The sequence below is a fragment of the Orcinus orca genome, chromosome 12 (genome assembly GCF_937001465.1).
Source record: "Orcinus orca chromosome 12, mOrcOrc1.1, whole genome shotgun sequence".
In the NCBI taxonomy this organism is placed as follows: Eukaryota; Metazoa; Chordata; class Mammalia; order Artiodactyla; family Delphinidae; genus Orcinus; species Orcinus orca.
Window position 1 is genome coordinate 9,682,041 of NC_064570.1, and position 21,233 is coordinate 9,703,273.

The 21,233-nt window shown below is 42.7% G+C and overlaps 1 protein-coding gene across 2 annotated transcripts in view; it reads right to left on the reverse strand.

The window, feature by feature from the left end:
- Positions 1-21,233, reverse strand: part of ZDHHC14 (zinc finger DHHC-type palmitoyltransferase 14) — a 276,699-nt gene that overhangs the window by 247,635 nt on the left and 7,831 nt on the right. The gene's annotated exons all lie outside the window — the stretch shown is intronic.

Here is a 21,233-nt window from a genome sequence, read left to right on the forward strand (position 1 = left end):
AATTTAATTTCCTAATGAGAAGAACACTACGAGTTAGTTTTCCTTCTAAGGGATTGCTGGGAAGTTTTCCTGCATCCAATAAATTTTGGCTTAACAAAGGGAAGTCAGGCCAGCAAAACCTAGGAAGAATATGAAATGTCTGGGACCTTTATCCAAGTGATGACTGTAGGGTGGAGGGTTCCCTATCCAGAGACCACCTCTGGGATGCAGCCTGTACTCACTGGCGATGCAGGAAAGGGGGAGGCAAGGCACTACCCTGGTCCCAGAGGTGGGACCGCAGGGCAGCCCAGCCTTGGAGAGTTGGCACAGGGTGGGGAAGGCAGAGTGAAGCTGACAAGGAATGAGAGCAGGTCTGCAGCCCCATGGCCTAAACCCACATCCTAGCTCTGCCACTTATTAGATGGGTGTCTCTGAGCTAATTGCCCACCCTCTCTGAGCCACAGGAACTGCCTGCATTGCAGGGCCACTTGTTGGAAGGATTAGTGATATGTATCCAAATTCCTGGCTCATAATGGGTGCCTGTTACACTTATGGAAATATTATTATATATCCAGGGCATTTCTAATCCAAGGTTTGAGAATGATGGTGCTTAAATGAAAAGCCAGTACATATATTAATGACTGACACCTGGGTATTTGACCAGCAGGTATTTCCTTCTCCCAGCCTCCCTTTCTGACTTGCAGACAGGCACAGGCTTTTCTGCACTTCAGGCTGTTAGGTCAGCGGGGACTCAGCATTGCCAAAGAAATGGAGAAAGAGGAAGACTGGAGAAAAATGGAGAAGGGCCACATGTCCAGTTGCACAGTTCGTGCAATGAACAAAAGCATTACAATTAAGAGGCACTATTTACACTGCAGATATCATAGAATTCTATCTTTATTTTGATAACTTTCCAGCACAGAAATATCTTTGTTTTAATAAAAATATTAATGTAATGATAATTTCTTGACAGCTGGAAATAAATCACCTTGAAGGAATGACTTTCTCAAGTTTACACAAAAGTACCATATAAGTTAGTGATGGAGCAATCAGGATGCCGCTGGGGAACTTCTGGCTTAAACAGATATTCCTTCTGAGCCTGGGAATATGCCATGCCCTCCACTCACTCAGCAAGTCAAATTCCAACCAACTCTTGGAGCTAACTTTTTCTGAAATCATATTCAACTAAAGGCATATGAATTCAATGTCCTAGTCTACCAATATCATAAACTCAACGTGATAATCATGATCCCACTTATAACAAAACCTGGGACCCATCATAGGGTCAGGAATGGCAAAACAGACACATGGGTCCCTTTGACTCTGGAATCCTTTCCCCCTTCTTCCTCTTTCCTATACACCTCTCAGCGCCCTTCCCTCCCTAATTAATCTCTGCACCATCCCTCACCATCCCCCAAAGCAGCTTCCTATTTAGAGCCTCAGACCTGGTGAGAAAGTGATAAGCTAACACACACTCTGGAGCTGGCATGATACAAACTCAATGTATTACCTCTCCCATTGGGAATTAATATTTAAAGGAGCGTGCCCTCGAAAGGCCAAGGCTTAACTCAACAAATGATGCCAAGGGTGGCATATTCCAAATAGAAAAGGGAACAAAGAGGAAAAGATTGGGGTCAGAGTGTGGATGGGGCTGGGGAGTAATTACCCAGAATTCTCAACTGATACCCCATCTAACACTTAATCTTCATGTAGCAGTCCACGCCCACCTTCATAACACTGAATTATTACAAAATCATGATAAAATGTCTTTGTACAGTGCTTTATTTTTCAGGTCGATCATTATGTCTAAGCACTGAACCACAGCCCCATTTGTAAAGTGAAAGCACTGCTAGGCTGTTATAATAAAAAAAAATCATTTCTATTTGAGTAAATCGTGGCTCAAAATTCAGTTCCTTATGCAAATATGTAGTGTAGTTATTAACAACACAACCTACTTTCTAAATCATTACCATCATCTATATAGACTCTTGGTCAGGTTTACTGGCCAAATTTCCACACCCCAAATGAGGAAAGAACATTAAAAAACAACATTTTTGAGCCTACTTGGGGAAGGTTTTGCACGGGATCTTGGCGATGCAAAAATGTTTCCAGATGGGTTTCTCTCCTTGTTTCACATTTCTGGATTCAGACTCTAGGATAAAATATTCCTGAGCTACTTCGAATATATTTTTTCAATTAGCCAAGAAAATAAATAAATGAAACAGAAGAGATTCAGCTTTGTTGCTCTTCTCACTCCAAGTTTGAACTCCACCACCTCTGAAGGCGTATGGGTAAGAATGCACTGCATGGACTGACTTGGGAGAATTGTCTTTTTCACCCACCGCTTCTAATTTACTTGTATATATCTTTTTTCCTGAAATGCCAGTAGTGCATAAAGAATTCATTGATGAGCTCTTAACTCCTGATGAGAAAAATCTATCAATGTCTAAAGAGCATGTGAAAAAGAGGCGAAATATGAACAAGCAAACTGAAAAGTTACTTATTTTCACAATTTTTCTGTAAATCTAAAAATATACTAAAATTAAAAGTTTATTTAAAAACCAGTCATCTGTGTCTGTGAGTTAAACACAGTGTTAAATGCTCCAGAAACATTTTCTCCACCAATCGCTGCTAGGAAACTGCCAGAGGCTACTGTTATTCCATTTTTAGAGGAGAAAACTGAGGGTCAGACAGCTGCGCTTTTGAGAGAAATGGGAAAGACTCTCAATAAACCAACTCAATACCTACTAAGGCTTCTGTCGGCACTGGGGCGTCTTAAGAAAGCAAAGAATATTGAATAATGGCACTGCTAATTAGTATAGAAGGACACCAACTTCCCCCTCCAAAAAAAGAAACATCCACCTGCCACTTTCAGCAAATACGATTTTTATGGACAACAGGCTCTAATGATCTGTGACTTAATCTGTTTTCTCATCTGTAAAATGGGACTGATTTAACAGTACCTACTGTCGAGGTTGTGTGAGGATTAAGTAAGATAATGCACGAAAGCCCTTGGCAGGCACCTGGCACTTACAGGCAGGCCCAGTGGGAACCATCCTCAGGCTATGCCTTTGTGCTGGGCAGCGGTCTGGGCGCAGGTTGGCGCTGGTCTGGCAGGAGCCCAGGATCTGCAGCCCCGCAGCACGCGAGCCACCTTCCTTGGCCGCCTCTCATTCTCCCTGACCCAGTAAGGTGGTTGAGAGTGTGCGTGTTATGCTGCCACTTTAGCTAATGAGATCATACTGGCTAAACGAAGCTAAGCTAATGAGCTCTGCTTAGCTCATCAGCTCCTAAGAAATGAGCTTTCTTTTCTGGTGAACAGACAGTCCCCAAAGTTAATTCCCACGTTGGCTGTCTGAAAGTGGGAATGTGTTTTCCCACAGAAACAATGCGATAAATGAAGGCAGAGTTCTCAGGCCAGTCCCAATCCTTAAGGCAGGGAACAATAGTGCAGGAGTTCTGGGTCCTAGGAGCCATGGGTCTGTGGGGCAGGGAAGAAAGAAACAGACTCTTTCACAGGTTGGGTAAGGGTGAAAAAATGGAAGAAAAAAAGAAAGAAACATCAACGACTATTTCATTCCAACCCAACTAAATGACCACAAATTTCACAAAATGTATTCTTTGGTTCATCACCTAGAAGGTTATTTACTTTCCTCACAGCTTGTGAAACATCAAAATGGTATCTGCTGGAAGGACAACACAAAGAAATTTTGTTAAAACCCCTTTCCCATCCAAGAGTGCGTATCAGGAACTGCATTTGTGTTTTCTTGTATGTGCTTAGACTTTAATGAAAGCAGGTGCTCTAAAATAAAGCCAAATCTATGAACTCAGGTGAAGATGAACATAATTTTTTATTGTGCAATGCAACAAATCAGTTCAGAAAGCAATAGTATGTACGCATCACCAGTCTGAGAATATTAATACCTTCAAATGAGGGATGAAATGTGGCTCACTCATCACTTTTCTCAAGGAAGACATACAAGCTTAAAATGAGAAATTCTCAAAAGAATTTCACGTTGAAGATAAGATCTGTTGATAGTTATGAGGATGGAGAAAATCACAACTCCCTTTCACTACCTCCCTTAAGTCAAGAGCAAGGGAGCCCCAGACTGGCAATCAGCGTACGTTTCCACCCTGCTGTTAGGCCTCTGTGTTACCCTGCATGAGTCATGTAGCCTCATGGTCCTTAGTTTTCTCATCTGCAAAATGGGGGGATTTTTACCAGTTTTGCCATTATATAATCGGAAGTAAAAGAAAAGGATTCCTGGATATAGCTAGTAAAATTCTAGAACACAGTTTGCCAAGAAATTGACCAGAGTCAACATTAATCATGAAAAAAGCATTATTTTGAAAAGCACCTATGTTTACATATTTCTGTGCTTCTAAAAAATTTTTTTTAAGTCCATTATTTGAAACACCCACGTTTCTATGTCTTTGACCTCTATGTCTAAACGTTGGGTTACTGGTAAGAGTTACTGCAATGCCTCTTGAGAAAAGGCTTTAGCATCTGACCCATAAATAATGAAGGCGGTTAATGCAAACACTCCAAGCCTGGACGGGAACTTGGAAATGGATGTAGGAAGATTGGAAGGCAGGTTTCTGTTGGCTCCTCCAGGCAAGGACATTATTGTTTTAATGCAGTTATGCGAGCACTGATTTAGTACCTACTGTGTGCAATCCACTAGTCCAGATGTGTGGGAACAGAAGAGCAGTGGGACAGGCAGTGGGACAGCTGTGCGCTCAGCGAGCTCACAGCCCGAGGAGAGGAAGGCATGCACTGCGCCCCTCCAGACACGCGGGAAGAGTCACTGTTTGGGACGTCAGGAAGGCTTCGGGAAACACGCAGCCTTGAGTTATAGCAGGGAAGATGGGCTGTGCACGGCCTCACGGGTGCAAGGTTGGAAGTGGGAGGCACAGCGCGGGTGAAGACAGGAGGCTTGGGGGCCACGGCAGCCGCTGCATGTGAAGGGTGCGAGGCTGTGGTGCAGTGTTTCTCAGTGTGCGGGCTGTGGGTCATGAAATCAATTCAGTGGGTCAAGAAGCATTTTTAAGTGAAATATTCTAGAATAAAACAACAGAGTAGAATAGAATAGAGCTCACTGCACATGGTCAGAGAAGCGCTGCTTTGTAAAATTTTCATCTCTGTTTGTGAGTGTGTGTGTGTGTCCTGGATCTCAATGATGTACTGCTGGGTATAGGTCACTCCCTTAATGTTTGAAAAAGCTGCAGTTCAGGGTGTTGGGTGCACCCCCATCACCGCCTTCTGGGTCGGAGTGCAGTGGTGGCAGGAGGACTGAAGCCCAGGAAAGCCCTGCAGTGCTGGCCCCTGGCTCCACCCTGACAACTCTCCACAGTGAGACCTCCACCAGGTTACCTCGAGGGCAGACCACACAATGGTTTGGGAAGTCCATGGGACAAGGGAGTAAAAAATGAGAAAAGTTCAGCTTCAGTGAACTTCCTCAGAATTTTGGAATTGGAAAAATATGTTTTTGTGTCTTACAATTTATTTTGGCATATACATTACTTTTGGTGGTGGGAAAGGGGGTTGGCCACATAAACTTCTTAGTGTTTCTGGCTTTTGAAAGCCTTTAATCCAGCCCTGATGGTGACAACACAATTGATTCTGAGCAAAACTCTCCTTGCACCAAATATCACCATCCCGTGTCCCTTTTCAAAGTAATCTGACTAGTGTTTGTGGGGAGCCCACCGTGGGCCTGGGCCTACAGTGGGCACAGTGTGTGACGTCAGGATCAGGGCAATGCAGCCAGCCTGTTCCCTGGGAAGGGGTCCTTGGAGAAGGGGGAAGATGAGGCATGGCCTCCTGCAAAGGAATGAGCCTGTGGGAGACCCCTGGTCTGGGTCAGTGTCAGCCGGGCAGAGAAGTCCACACCAGTGGTGGAAAGTATACAGAAGACAAAAGATGCTGGTTCCAGATCTTTCTTCATCACAAACCCATTAACCTTCTGGGAGAGTCTGCTTTCTTCATGAGTGACAATAACAACTGCCTTTGTACCTTTGAAACAAGAATCTTAAGAGAGAAAAGGCACAAATTTATGAGAAGAGGTCTAAGCCTAGCTGAAGAAACGGCATATACAATCGTCCCTGGATATCCATGGGGGATTGGTTCCAGGGCCCCCAAGGATACCAAAATCCCGGGATGCTCAAGTCCCTTATATAAAATGGTGTCGTATTTGCATATAAGCTGTACACATCCTCCTGTATCCTTTAAATCGTCTCTAGATTACTTATAATACCCAATACAATGTAAATGCTAGGTAAATATTTGCCAGTGTGTGGCAAATTCAAGTTTTGCTTTTTGGAACTTTCTGGAATTTGTTTTCTAATATTTTCTATCTGCAGTTGGTTGAATCCATGGATGTGGAATCTATAAACACGTATGAAGGACCTACTGTACATACAACTGCACATGGAAGATGATGCAAACACCTTTATTTCTTATCTCATGGCACGGTGCTTATTCAAGATACTGGAATATGGTAGTTCTGTATTCTAAATATAGAAAATACTAACCTTGGCCCTGACAACAGATAACAGCACCCTAATTTACCTATATATATCTCTTATATATATCTCCAACACATGGCTCCTTGTAATTGGCATGCAATAAATACTCAAATATGGCTTGAGTAAAGAGACAAAGAAATACTAGCAAAAGTAAGAGTGAAATATTCATGAAGAAAGATATGAAAAAATAGGTGGCCTGAAGGAATGGAAATGAGGCTCCTATTAAGAGGGATGATTTTATCTATTTGCCTAAGTGCTGTAATCAGGAAAGTAAGGTCTGGGCTTCCCTGGTGGCCCGGTGGTTGAGAATCCATCTGCCAGTGCAGGGGACATGGGTTCGAGCCCTGGTCCAGGAAGATCCCACAGGCCGCGTAGCAACTAAGCACATGAGCCACAACTACTGAGCCTGTACTCTAGAGCCCGTGAGCCACGACTACTGAGCCCGCGTGCCACAACTACTGAAGCCTGCGGGCCTAGAGCCCGTGCTCCGCAACAAGAGAAGCCACGGCAATGAGAAGCCCGCACACCACAACGAAGAGTAGCCCCCACTCACCACAACTAGAGAAAAACCCGCAGGCAGCAACGAAGACCCAATGCAGCCAAAAATAAATAAATAAATTTGTTAAAAAAAGAAAAAGGAAAGCAAGGTCTGATCAACCAGTCTGGCAAAGAGAAAAACCTTAGGTTCCCTCCAGAAAAATCACATAGGTTCATAAATGTCTTCATTATGTTGATTAATGTATTAGGTCAGACACTTCAAGCAAAACCATTTTTCTTTGGAGCCTGAATTAACCTGTGGACATTGAGAGAGTAAGCAAGCTATCTGCCAAACCTGCACTTTATGTTTATCGCACAGATACGTAGTCAGAACTTTTCCTCTTCCCTTGTGTTGGTCAATGTAGATGCAAAGTGCAGCCTTATTGACAGTGGAATCATTATAACTACAAAATGCCTTTCTCTAGCCAAAACATGGAAAATAAATAACAATGGCGATATTTGTTCTAAAGTGAAGAAGAAATAGTTTCATTTGATACAATGTACTGTGTTCCTATAAAATATTTCCACAGCCTTCCTCACTCAGAAGAGAAAGTTCTTTTTCAAGTCTTTTTCTAGAGCATCACTAATTACTCCCATTATCCTGTCTAAGGTAGAAAGAGGGGAGGAAAACAATGAAATATTTAAAAGCCTTCTTTGGGGGAGACAAGTCTATCATACACTGAGAAAGAAATGTAGTTACATGCCAAGTTCAGCCTGGTTTCTAGCCTCATGTCCCTTTTCTACCCCAAACTCAGCAGGCCCTTAGATGCAGCCCCAGAGGGCACAGAGCGGCAGCAGCCCACCATCGGGGGCTCTCCCCTCTGCCAGCCGACTGCCCCTCCACCCTGACACCGTGTCCGGTCCTAGGACTACATCCCCGCCCTGGGCTCGTCAGGTTCCCTGTGCTTGAGGCCCTGATCTACGGTGCTCCAGAACCGGAGCCTCACCTGGCACTTATGCCCCACCAGCCCCGTCCCCACCCACCAGGAACAAAACTTCTTGCTGAACCTCAGTCTTGGGCCTGAGACCCTGCCCTCCACTGACACACCTCTGTGTCTCCAAACTCCACAAGATTAAATCACTGGGCCACCCCGATCCCATCTGCTGCCTGCCAGGCTGGATTCCCTCTTACCCCTGCAATTGGTTTGTCCCCCAAAGCCTGGGTCATCCCACTGGGCAGCTGACCCATCTGCAACATTCAGTTGTGCCTAACTGTAGTGGATGCTGTCGTCAGGCAGACAGATAACCACCCCCAACCCCTGACCGCACCCCACCACCTATTCTTTCAGGACAGGAGCACCCATTCCCCCAGCTGCGGGGAACATTGGCATCTGCCAGCTTTCAGCCGAGTCTCTCTCAGAAAACTGCCTGCAGCTGGAGAGAGTGGTCTCACTGGAGATCTCGCCCCCTTCCTGGGGCAGCTGACATCTAACGCTGGTTAATGCAGGGGTATAAAGACCGGTTTCCTTGGCCGGCAAGATCGGCGGAGACTTTATAGTGACTTGTCTGCCCGGTGCTTCTCCCTTTGTCCCCCACAGGTGTTGCTCCCCAGTAGGTGTAGCTTCCTGCTAAATGTTCTACAGGTAAACCTGTAGAGTCGGCTTCCCTGCGGACCCTACCTGTGACATTAATCAGGTGAGTCAAGTTCAGTCCATCCCTGAGATACTCTGCCTCATCTCATTTGGAATTCCTCGGAATTCTGCAAATAATCAAGGGGTCCGTTTCATGCACCCACTTTATGATGTCTGATTAACAAGCCCTTCTCTCTAGGGTATATAAAAGTCTTCAGCATTTCAAGTCCAGCTTAACATGGAAACTACAAGGACTTGGGGTGTAGCAGACAGAATAATGGACACCCAAAGACATCCGTGTCCTAACCCCTGGTATTTGTGAATGTGTCACCTTACATTGTAAAAGGGGCTTTGCATCTGTGATTAAATTAAAGACCTTGAGATGGGGGGGTTACCCTGGGTGATCTGTTTGGGCCCAATCTAATCACATGGGCTCTTAAAAGTGGAGGGCCTTTCCTGGCCGTCGGCAGAGGGAGGTGTGATTACAGAAGGAAGGCACCCAGAGAGGGACTGTGGCTGGCTTTGAAGGCAAAGAGAGGGGCCACAGGTCAGCTCTAGAAGCTGGAGAAAGCAAGGGGATGGATTTCCCTTAGAGCTGCCAGAGGAGGACACCCTGCTGACACCTGGATTTTAGTCCAGGGAGACCCATGTTGGACTTCTAACCCACAGAATGGTCGGATAATAAATCGGTATCATTTTAAGCCACTAAGTGTGTGGTAATTTGCTTTGACAGCAATAGGAAACTTACGTGCGGGAAAGGGAATGAGGTGAAAGGAATGCGAGTCTTCACTTATTTCCACACTTGAACTCTCCCCTTTTATGCTTATTCGGGGCTCCCACTCAGGAAAGCTTAAGATCTTTCTTGAAAACAACTAGGGTCAACTCTGGGTGATAGGAACAAACCCACACAACACTGTGAAATCAATAATTTCACACCTTCTTTAGAATGAAGAAGAATATTAACCTCACGTTCTAGGAGATGACATTTTCCCAATCAATCGTACCCATCCATAGCCAGAGGTGGAAGAGTTTAGTTACAGATGAGTGGGACTCTGTCTCGCTGCCACTTCAACGTCTAAATGAAAAATAGACCGGAAATAGTTTCCTACTTCAATAGAGGCATAGAGCTTTAAAATAATACTTTTTACCCTTTTTTAAATTTTGAGTCAAAGAGGAAATAATTTCTTTTTATACAATGTTAATCCTGACTAAATAATAATGCTGTGATGAAGAGTTCTCTAACTTTCAGTATCTATTTATTTTTAAAAAGGCAAGAGCATACCTTTTGAAATATCTGTGTAAAATATGCTTAAAGCTAATGGAATAGGAAGAGAAACACAAACTCAGTAGGTCTTCTAAACAGAGTAGAAATCATCATTTAAATGTGTGTGTTGGGACCACTGTGGAATTTAATTTGCATAGGTTGCTGTCTTAAAAAGAAGCAGGAAAATTTAGGGTTTCCCTGGTGGCGCAGTGGTTGGGAGTCCGCCTGCCGATGCAGGGGACACGGGTTCGTGCCCCAGTCCGGGAAGATCCCACATGCCGCGGAGCGGCTGGGCCCGTGAGCCATGGCCGCTGAGCCTGCGCGTCCGGAGCCTGTGCTCCGCAGCGGGAGAGGCCACAACAGTGAGAGGCCCGCGTACAGGGAAAAAAAAAAAAAAAAAAAAAGAAGCAGGAAAGTTTATATCAAGTTGGTAAGTATGAGATAATCTGAGTAAAGAATTCTTCTCCCTGGTTATAAAGACAAATAGACTATATATAGCTGCAGGATTTAACTTGACTTTGGCTTATATGTTCAAATATGCCCTTATCTGTTATCAAGAATGTGTATATGGGAAATTCATGGCATTAAAAGACCCCAAAATAGTACCATTCAAGATGATAAATGGCATTGATTATATAAATCTGAAAGATCAGATCGCTGGGAGTCACTGGTTGTCTAGTGCCCACTTCTGGGGCAGCACAGCTCTGCAGATACAAGGTCACCACAGGCCGTTATTGGAAAGGCCTCAGTAGGTCAGAAGCATGACAGGCAGGCGAGCCAGGTCCCTGGCCTTCTCAATAACAGGGAAGAGTGGACATCCAGCTCACAACAGTGTCAGGGAGGCATCCCTATCAGGGCCGTGTTTCCACATTCAACCCTCTCCAAAATAAACAGACAGGACTGCTCAACACAGAGCTCTTAGAGAATAGAGGTTCTCATCCATACTCAATAAAGCGGGAGAAATCCAGAAAGTCCTTGAACACCACGTTTTAAGTTTTGTGTGAATTTACTTTTCCACATAATGGGCATGTGAGTCTATCACTATAAATGCAACGAACACAGCATGGAAGGGAACTTGAGAAAGAAAGCTGGTAGTGGCCCAGGGTGATGAGGGCCTAGACCACTGGGACTAAACTACTTTCCCACCAGGACACATGTGGGAGACACAAGGGAGATCCGGGGTTGGCACACTTTTGGATGCCTTATCTAGCTGCAACTCCTTTCTCTCCTGCTCAAGGCCACGTTGGAATGGAGGTAAGTGAGAGGAACTGGCCTTGAATCCACTGTAATTAAAAACAAATTCTCTAACTCCAGCACTGAGTGTTGTCAGTCACACACTGATTGCTGCATTCTCCAACCCAGTCTCAACACTTCATCTGAGAAATTCTGGGGGTGAAGTATTCCAGTTACTGTGGCTGTCTAATAAACCTCCCCAAAGCATACTGGCTTGAAACAACATTATTTTGTTCACGAATCTGCAATGTGGGCAGAGCTGGGCAGGGATAGCTCATGTCTGCTCCTTTCAGCTTCGACCAGGGTGGCTCAGAGACTGACTGGGGAGGCACGGAATGGAAGCATGTGAAGGCTCACACGCTCACATACCTAGCCTCTGAGCCATAAAGACTCCAACAGCCAGAGGCTAGAACAGCTGGGCATCCGTGGGCACCTCTGTCTCTATATGGCCTGGGGTCTCTCCTCATGGTCTCTGTATTATATAGCTAGACTTCTTACATAGCAGCTCAGGGCTCTAAGGTACATGTCCCCAGTACGAGAGAGCATGAGAGAGAGAGAGAGAGATGGCCCATGTACCAGGTGGAAGCTTTACCACATTTTCTAACCTAGCCTCAGAAATCACACAGCATCACTTCTGCCATGTTCTGCCATGTTCTGTTCTTTAGAACTGAGTCTCTAAGGCTGGACCATATTTGAGGGGAGAATTACACTCCATCTTTTTTTTTTTTTTTTTTTTTTTTTTGATGGGAAGAGGGTTAAAGATTTTGTGAATATGTTTGAAACCTACTACTTAAGTATGGAAACAGGAAGAATACATCCTAAGAGACATTAAAGCAAAAGATTAGTAGAGTGTGGTAACTGAAAGTATATGAGGAAGGTGAAAAGAGAGAACACTTCCAGGATGAACTCTGGGGACGAGGAGTGTTTTCTTTAATGAGAATGGTGGAGCCATGAGCAATGCATTTGGTTTTCAATACCTTGCTTTCTGGGCATCAGAGGACATCTGGGTAAAGGTCTCCACAGGCAAGAGGAAATGCAAGACAGGAGGGCAGGTGCTCTAAGTAAGGGACAAGAGACAGATGAAGTCACATTGGAAGAGGTAAGAGTGTCACCATGATGGCTCAGACTTGCTTGAGAAAGTAAGAAAGGCAGACAGGAAATGGACAAAGGTAATTAAGGGCAAGGAGGACACAGCAGATATAATACAGGGAAAAAAGAAGTAACTACAGGTAAGTAGAAGATGAACATCCTAAAAGCTAAAGGATGAAAAAGTTTCCAAAAAAAAAAAAAATGTACTCACAGGCTCTTATACCACTGAGGGAAAAGGAAAAAGAAAAACAGAAAAAAAGGGACACTGGATTTTGTCAAGGAAGACAAAATCTACTACCTGTACAAGGAGAGACAGTAATTTCCCATCACAGTAAGTAGGACTAACGCCTCTAATAGACTCCAGTGTTCTGTGTTAAAATAAGCTGTTTCATGAGAAGCGCCTGAAAACCATCAAAAGATAGCAGACTATAAAACTTAAACTCTTTCCCAAGCGAGTTAGACAGCCAGCCGTTCCTCCACCGATAAGACTATCTCCAGGACAACCACATCCACCCTAGGGGGCCGTTGGCTACACCCTCCTCTAACAGCCACCTTGCACAGCCTTGTTGCATTCCAATGGCTCTCAACAGCAAGACCAGCCCCCGTGGTCTCTGAAGTCAGAAGTTTTGAAAGCCCAGTTTGAAGATGTATGAAAATTCACGCTTCTTAACGGTTTGTTCTCTCCAAATACACCTAAAATGTTCTGAAATAAAATAGTCTCCTTATAGTTGAAAGCCAGTCTACTTCAAAAATCTCTGGGGCAGACGGGGGAACAAGGAAGTCTATTCTAATGGCATGACAGCTCTCAGCTGAAGGGTCAAGGGGGTAGGGGCCGAAACAGGCCAAAATTAAGGGTAGGACAACCTCTACAAATTGGAGAAATGGAGTCGAGGGAAAGAGACACACACACACATACACACACACACACACACACACACACACACACACACACACGCACACACACACAGCCATCACATTTCTCTTCATCCTGGGCCTGATCTTGGCAGGGGAAGAGATTTTTCTCTCTCAAGTAGAGCAGGGAGACTGACGAGTCTATACGAGAACAGGGCTGGCTGGTTCAATCAGAAATCCTTCTATCAGGACTGTCAACGAAAACCAGCTACATGAGAAGAGGCTGGTAACAGAATCTTAATTACAGGTACTCTGAGGGGCTGTATCTAAGTTACACATGAGATGAGGGAAGAGTTTCCAAACCCAAAGTATTACAAGTGAGGGGAAAAAAGTTAAAGTTTTCTCTTAAAATCAATGAAAAACTAATGCCAAATTAACCTATGAAGATGAAGGTGAAATTTGTGATAAAGTACCTCACTCATCATAAGGATATATATTTCTTTAAACCTTGCTCTTAATTGTATACAACTTCAATGACTAGTTGATAGTCATGATTTATCATTTTGATAAATATTTTATCATGTAAAAGCGTAACAGATTGCATCCCATGCTAAACTCTCTCAGTTATCCAGGCCTAAGCATTTGGGTCTAGACACCATAGTCATTGCCAGGACATCCTTAAGAAGAAATCAAAACCTATGCAGAGGCAGCCTTGCATATTCTACCCTATAAAGTGATAGTAAATGCCAAGAATCAGTGAGAAGTCAAAGAAAGAAACATTAGAAAGAGTATAAGGAATACATTGAGCATATTTAACAAACCAAATATTATAGCAATAAAAACTAATTACATATATATGCAACAGCATAAATGAATCTGAGAAACACAACATTAAGCTAAAAAAATCACAAGTTGAAAATTGTAAGAGCAATCACTCCCACTCTAACAATGAGAACAAGCCAGATTAGCTACAAAGCACAGTTTTTAAAATATATCACGGAGCTGAGGATGCAAAGAAGCCTAAATGTGTCAGGCCATTCCCAGCTTTCATTCCTAGCGAAGTGGCAGGAGGAACAGGAATCCACCATAGACAGGAATAAGGAGAAACCGGCAAATTTTTAATTAAGTTAATGGCTACAAGTGGACTGCTCTATGGATTAGAATTCCAAGAAGACACAGCCACAGGGTAGGGCTACGCCACCAGCCAACTCTTCCCCATGGATCTTCACCAAACACATAGCAAGAATACACCAAAGGCTTAGATAGGGCAGGAGTGTCGAGAGACGTCCGCCCTGACACCTATGGGACTGTCCCCAAGGGTAAGGCAGGGGTGAGAGCATAAAAATATAAGAAAATCTCTCAGGCACTTCAGGCCGTCACTCAGGCCACTCTGCAGTGATCCAAAAGCGGAGACTGAACAGCCGGGCAAAAAGAGATGTCCTAGGTATAGAGAGCTGGGGCAAGACTGCAAAGAAAACTCTCCTGTAACCCAAAAAGCTGGCAGTCTCGCTGAACAACAAATCTTCCCCAGTAAGCTGGTGCTGGGCTGTGATGCGTGAAGAGTTTTGCCAGGGATAAGATCCCAATCCCTGCTAAAGGGAAAGTCCTGATTCTTCCCTCAAAACATCTAAAGTCAGGGATGAAATGAATCTAACTAAAGTGTCACCAGAGCACACACCCATCTCAATTACAAATGAGACTGACTCAGCCCACACTCTACTGGCCTGAAGGAAGGCCATGCCCTTTTAAGTTACTGAAGGGTCAACAATTCTTTTACACACAATATCTAGCATGTAATCACAAATTACGAGAAATACAAAGAAGGAAGAAACTGTAAGCCACAGTCAAGAGAAGAAATAGGCAAAAGAAGCATATCCAGAGATGACAGATGCTGGCATCATTAGGCAAGGATGCCAAAATAACTACAGAAAATATGTTAAAGTATCCAGTAGAAAATATGGACATAAAGAGACTGGTTCAAGATGGCGGAGTAGAAGGACGTGCTCTCACTCCCTCTTGTGAGAGCACTGGAATCACAACTAACTGCTGAACAAACATCGACAGAAAGACACTGGAACTCACCAAAAAAGATACCCCACATCCACAGACAAAGGAGAAGCCACAAAGAGACGTTAGGAAGGGCGCAACCACAATAAAATCAAATCCCATAACTGCTGGGTGGGTGACTCACAGAGTGGAGAACACTTATACCACAGAAGTCCACCCACTGGAGTGAAGGTTCTGAGCCCCACATCAGGTTTCCCAAGCTGGGGGTCCGGCAATGGGAGGAGGAATTCCTACAGAATCAGACTTTGAAGGCTAGCGGGATTTGATTGCAGGACTTTGACAGGACTGGGGGAAACAGAGACTCCACTCTTGTAGGGCACACACAAAGTAGTGTGCGCATCGGGATCCAGGGAAAGGAGCAGTGACCCCATATAAGATTAAACCAGACCCACCTGCTAGTGTTGGAGGGTCTCCTGTAGAGGCGGAGGGGGGGGGTGGCTGTGTGTCACCATGAGGACAAGGACACTGGCAGCAGAAGTTCTGGGAAGTACTCCTTGGCGTGAGCCCTCCCAGAGTCTGCCATTAGCCTCACCAAACAGCCCAGGTAGGCTCCAGTGTTGGGTTGCCTCAGGCCAAACAACCAACAGGGAGGGAACCCAGCCCCACCCATCAGCAGTCAAGCAGATTAAAGTTTTACTGAGCTCTGCCCACCAGGGAAACACCCAGCTCTACCCACCACCAGTCCCTCCCATCAGGAAACTTGCATAAGCCTGTTAGATAACCTCATCCACCAGAGGGCAGACAGCAGAAGCAAGAACTACAATCCTGCAGCCTGTGGAACAAAAACCACATTCACAGAAAGACAGATAAGATGAAAAGGCAGAGGGCTACGTACCAGATGAAGGAACAAGATAAAACCCCAGAAAAACAACTAAATGAAGTGGAGATAGGCAACCTACCAGAAAAAGAATTCAGAATAATGATAGTGAAGATGATCCAGGACCTTGGAAAAAGAATGGAGGCAAAGATCGAGAAGATGCAAGAAATGTTTAACAAAGACCTAGAAGAATTAAAGAACAAACAAACAGAGACGAACAATACAATAACTGAGATGAAAAATACACTAGAAGGAACCAATAGCAGAATAACTGAGGCAGATGAACGGATAAGTGACCTGGAAGACAGAATGGTGGAATTCACTGCAGCAGAACAGAATAAAGAAAAAAGAATGAAAAGAAATGAAGACAGCCTAAAAGACCTCTGGGACAACATTAAACGCAAAAACATTTGCATTATAGGGGTCCCAGAAGGAGAAGAGAGAGAGAGAGGACGTGAGAAAATATTTGAAGAGATTATAGTCAAAAACTTCCCTAACATGGGAAAGGAAATAGACACCGAAGTCCAAGAAGCGCAGAGAGTCCCATACAGGACAAACCCAAGGAGAAACACACCGAGACACATAGTAATCAAATTGGCAAAAATTAAAGACAAAGAAAAATTATTGAAAGCAGCAAGAGAAAAATGACAAACAACATACAAGGGAGCTTCCATAAGGTTAACAGCTGATTTCTCAGCAGAAACTCTACAAGCCAGAAGGAAGTGGCATGACATATTCAAAGTGATGAAAGTGAAGAACCTACAACCAAGATTATTCTACCCTGCAAGGATCTCATTCAGATTCGATGGAGAAATCAAAAGCTTTACAGACAAGAAAAGCTAAGAGAATTCAGCACCACCAAACCAGCTCTACAACAGATGCTAAAGGAACTTCTCTAAGTGGGAAACACAAGAGAAGAAAAGGACCTACAAAAACAAACCCAAAACAATTAAGATAATGGTAATAGGAACATACATATCGATAATTACCTTAAACATGAATGGATTAAATGCTCCAACCAAAAGACACAGGCTCGCGGAATGGATACAAAAACAAGACCCATCTATATGCTGTCTACAAGAGATCCACTTCAGACCTAGGGACACATACAGACTGAAAGTGAGGAGATGGAAAAAGATATTCCATGTAAATGAAAATCAAAAGAAAGCTGCAGTAGCATTACTCATATCAGATAAAATAGACTTTAAAATAAAGAATGTTACAAGAGACAAGGAAGGACACGACACAATGATCAAGGGATGAATCCAAGAAGAAGATATAAAAATTATAAATATATATGCACCCAACATAGGAGCACCTCAATATGTAAGGCAGCTGCTAACAGCTATAAAAGAGAAAATTGACAGTAACACAATAACAGTGGGGGACTTTAACACCTCACTTCCACCAATGGACAGATCACCCAAACAGAAAATTAATAAGGAAACACAAGCTGTAAATGACAAAACAGACCAGATAGATTTAATTGATATTTATAGGACATTCCATCCTAAAAGAGCAGATCACACTTTCTTCTCAAGTGCACGCGGAACATTCTCCAGGATAGATCACATCTTGGGTCACAAATCAAGCCTCAGTAAATATAGGAAAACTGAAATCATATCAAGTATCTTTTCTGATCACAACGCTATGAGATTAGAAATCAATTACAGGGGAAAAAAACGTAAAAAACGCACACTCACAGAGGCTAAAATATACATTACTAAATAACCAAGAGATCATTGAGGAAATCAAAAAATACCTAGAGACAAATGACAATGAAAACACAACAATCCAAAACCTATGGGATGCAGCAAAAGCAGTTCTAAAAGGGAAGTTGACAGCAATACAAGCCTACCTCAAGAAACAAGAAACATCTCAAATGAACAACCTAACCTTACACCTAAGGAACTAGAGAAAGAAGAGCAAACAAAACCCAAAGTTAGCAGAAGGAAAGAAATCATAAAGATCAGAGCAGAAATAAATGAAATAGAAACAAAAAAAACAATAGCAGAGATCAATAAAACTAAAAGCGGGTTCTTTGAGAAGATAAACAAAATTGATAAACCATTAGCCAAACTCATCAAGAAAAAGGGGGAGGGACTCATATCAATAAAATTAGGAATGAAAAAGGCGATGTTACACCAGAGACCACAGAAATACAAAGCATCCTAAGAGACTACTACAAGCAACTCTATGCCAATAAAATGGACAACCTGGAAGAAATGCACAAATTCTTAGAAAGGTATAAACTTCCAAGACTGAACCAGGAAGAAACAGAAAATATGAACAGACCAATCACAAGTAATAAAATTGAAATGGTGATTAAATATCTTCCAACAAACAAAAGTGCAGGACCAGATGGCTTCACAGGTGAATTCTATCAAACATTTAGAGAAGTACTAACACCCATCATTCTCAAACTCTTCCAAAAAACTGCAGAGGAAGGAACACTCCCAAGCTCATTCTATGAGGCCACCATCACCCTAACACCAATACCAGACAAAGATACTACAAAAAAGAAAATTACGGACCAATAACACCGATGAATATGGATGCAAAAATCCTCAACAGAATACTAGCAAACAGAATCCAACAGCACATTAGAAGGATCATACACCATGATCAAGTGGGGTTCATCCCAGGGATGCAAGGATTCTTCAATATATGCAAATCAATCAATGTGATACACCATATTGACAAATTGAAGAATAAAAACCATATGACCATCTCAACAGATGCAGAAAAAGCTTTTGACAAAATTCAACACCCATTTATTATAAAAACTCTCCAGAAAGTGGGCACAGAGGGAACCTACCTCAACATAATAAAGGCCATATATGACAAACCCACAGCAAACATCATCCTCAATGGTGAAAAACTGAAAGCACTTGCTCTAAGATCAGGAACAAGACAAGGATGTCTACTCTCACCACTATTATTTAACATAGTTCTGGAAGTCCTAGCCACGGCAACCAGAGAAGAAAAAGAAATAAAAGGAATACAAATTGGAAAAGAAGAAGTAAAACTGTCACTGTTTGCAGATGACATGACACTATACATAGAGAATCCTAAAGATGCCACCAGAAAAGTACTAGAGCTAATCAATTAATTACGTAAAGTGGCAGGGTACAAAATTAATGCACAGAAATCTCTTGCATTCCTATACACTAATGATGAAAATTCTGAAAGAAATTAAGGAAACAGTCCCATTTACCATTGCAACAAAAAGAATAAAATACCTAGGAATAAACCTACCTTGGGAGACAAAAGACCTATATGCAGAAAACTATAAGACACTGATGAAAGCAATTAAACATGATACAAACAGATGGAGAGATATACCATGTTTTTGGATTGGAAGAATCAATATTGTGAAAATGACTATACTACCCAAAGCAATCTACAGACTCAATGCAATCCCTATCAAATTACTAATGGCATTTTTTACAGAACTAGAACAAAAAATCTTAAATTTGTATGGAGACACAAAAGACCCTGAATAGCCAAAGCAGTCTTGAGGGAAAAAAACAGAGCTGGAGGAATCAGACTCCCTGACTTCAGACTATAATACAAAGCTACAGTAATCAAGACAATATGGTACTGGCACAAAAGCAGAAATACAGATCAATGGAAAAGGATAGAAAGCCCAGAGATAAACCCATGCACCTATGGTCAACTAACCTATGACAAAGGAGGCAAGGATATACAATGGAGAAAGGACAGTCCCTTCAATAAGTGGTGCTGAGAAGACTGGATAGCTACATGTAAAAGAATGAAATTAGAACACTTCCTAACACCATACACAAAAATAAACTCAAAATGGGTTAGAGAGCTAAATGTAAGACCAGACACTAATAAAACTCTAGGGGTAAACATAGGAAGAACACTCTTTGACATAAATCACAGCAAGATCTTTTTTGATCCACCTCCTAGAGTAATGGAAATAAAAACAAAAATAAACAAATGGGACCTAATCAAAAACTTAAAAGCTTTTGCACGTCAAAGGAAACTAAACAAGATGGAAGAATGGAATAAAATATTTACAAATGAATGGAAGAAAATATTTACAGAATGGAAGAAAATATTTACAAATGAATGGAAGAAAATATTTACAGAATGGAAGAAGATATTTGCAAATGAATCAATGGACAAAGGATTAATCTCCAAAGTATATATTAATATATATTAATCTCCAAAATATATATGCAGTTCAATATTAAAGAAACAAACAACCCAATCAAAAAATGGGCAGAAGCCCTAAATAGACATTTCTCCAAAGAAGACATACTGATGGCCAAGAAGCACATGAAAAGCTGCTCAACGTCACTAATTATTAGAGAAATGCAAATCAAAAGTACAATGAGGGGTTTCCCTGGTGGCGCAGTGGTTGAGAGTCCGCCTGCCGATGCAGGGGACACGGGTTCGTGCCCCGGTCTGGGAAGATCCCACATGCCGCGGAGCGGCTAGGCCCGTGAGCCATGGCCGCTGACCCTGCGCGTCCAGAGCCTGTGCTCCGCAACGGGAGAGGCCACAACAGTGAGAGGCCCACGTACCGCAAAAAAAAAAAAAAAAGTACAATGAGGTATCATCTCACACCAGTCAGAATGGGCACCATCAGAAAATCTACAAACAACTAATGCTGGAGAGGGTGTGGAGAAAAGGGAACCCTCTTGCACTGTTGGTGGGAATGTAAATTGATACAGCCACTATGCAGAACAGTATGGAGGTTCCTTAAAAAACTAAAAATAGAATTACCATATGACCCAGCAATCCCACTACTGGGCATATACCCAGAGAAAACCATAATTCAAGAAGACACATGCACCCCAATGTTCACTGCAGCACTATTTACAATAGCCAGGTCATGGAAACAACCTAAATGCCCATTGACAGACAAATGGATAAAGAACATGTGGCACATAGATACAACAGAATATTACTCAGCCATAAAAAGGAACGAAATTGGGTCATTTGTAGAGACGTGGATGAATCTAGAGACTGTCATACAGAGTGAAGAAAGTCAGAAAGAGAAAAACAAATATCATATATTTACACATATATGTGGAACCTAAAAAAGTGGTACAGATGAACTGGTTTGCAGGGCAGAAATTGAGACACAGATGTAGAGAACAAACGTATGGACACCAAGGGGGGAAAGTGGAGGGGGGTGATGGTGTGATGAATAGGGAGATTGGGATTGACATGTATACACTAATATGTGTAAAATGGATAATTAATAAGAACCTGCTATATAAAAAAATAAATAAAATAAAATTCAAAAAAATTAAAATTAAAA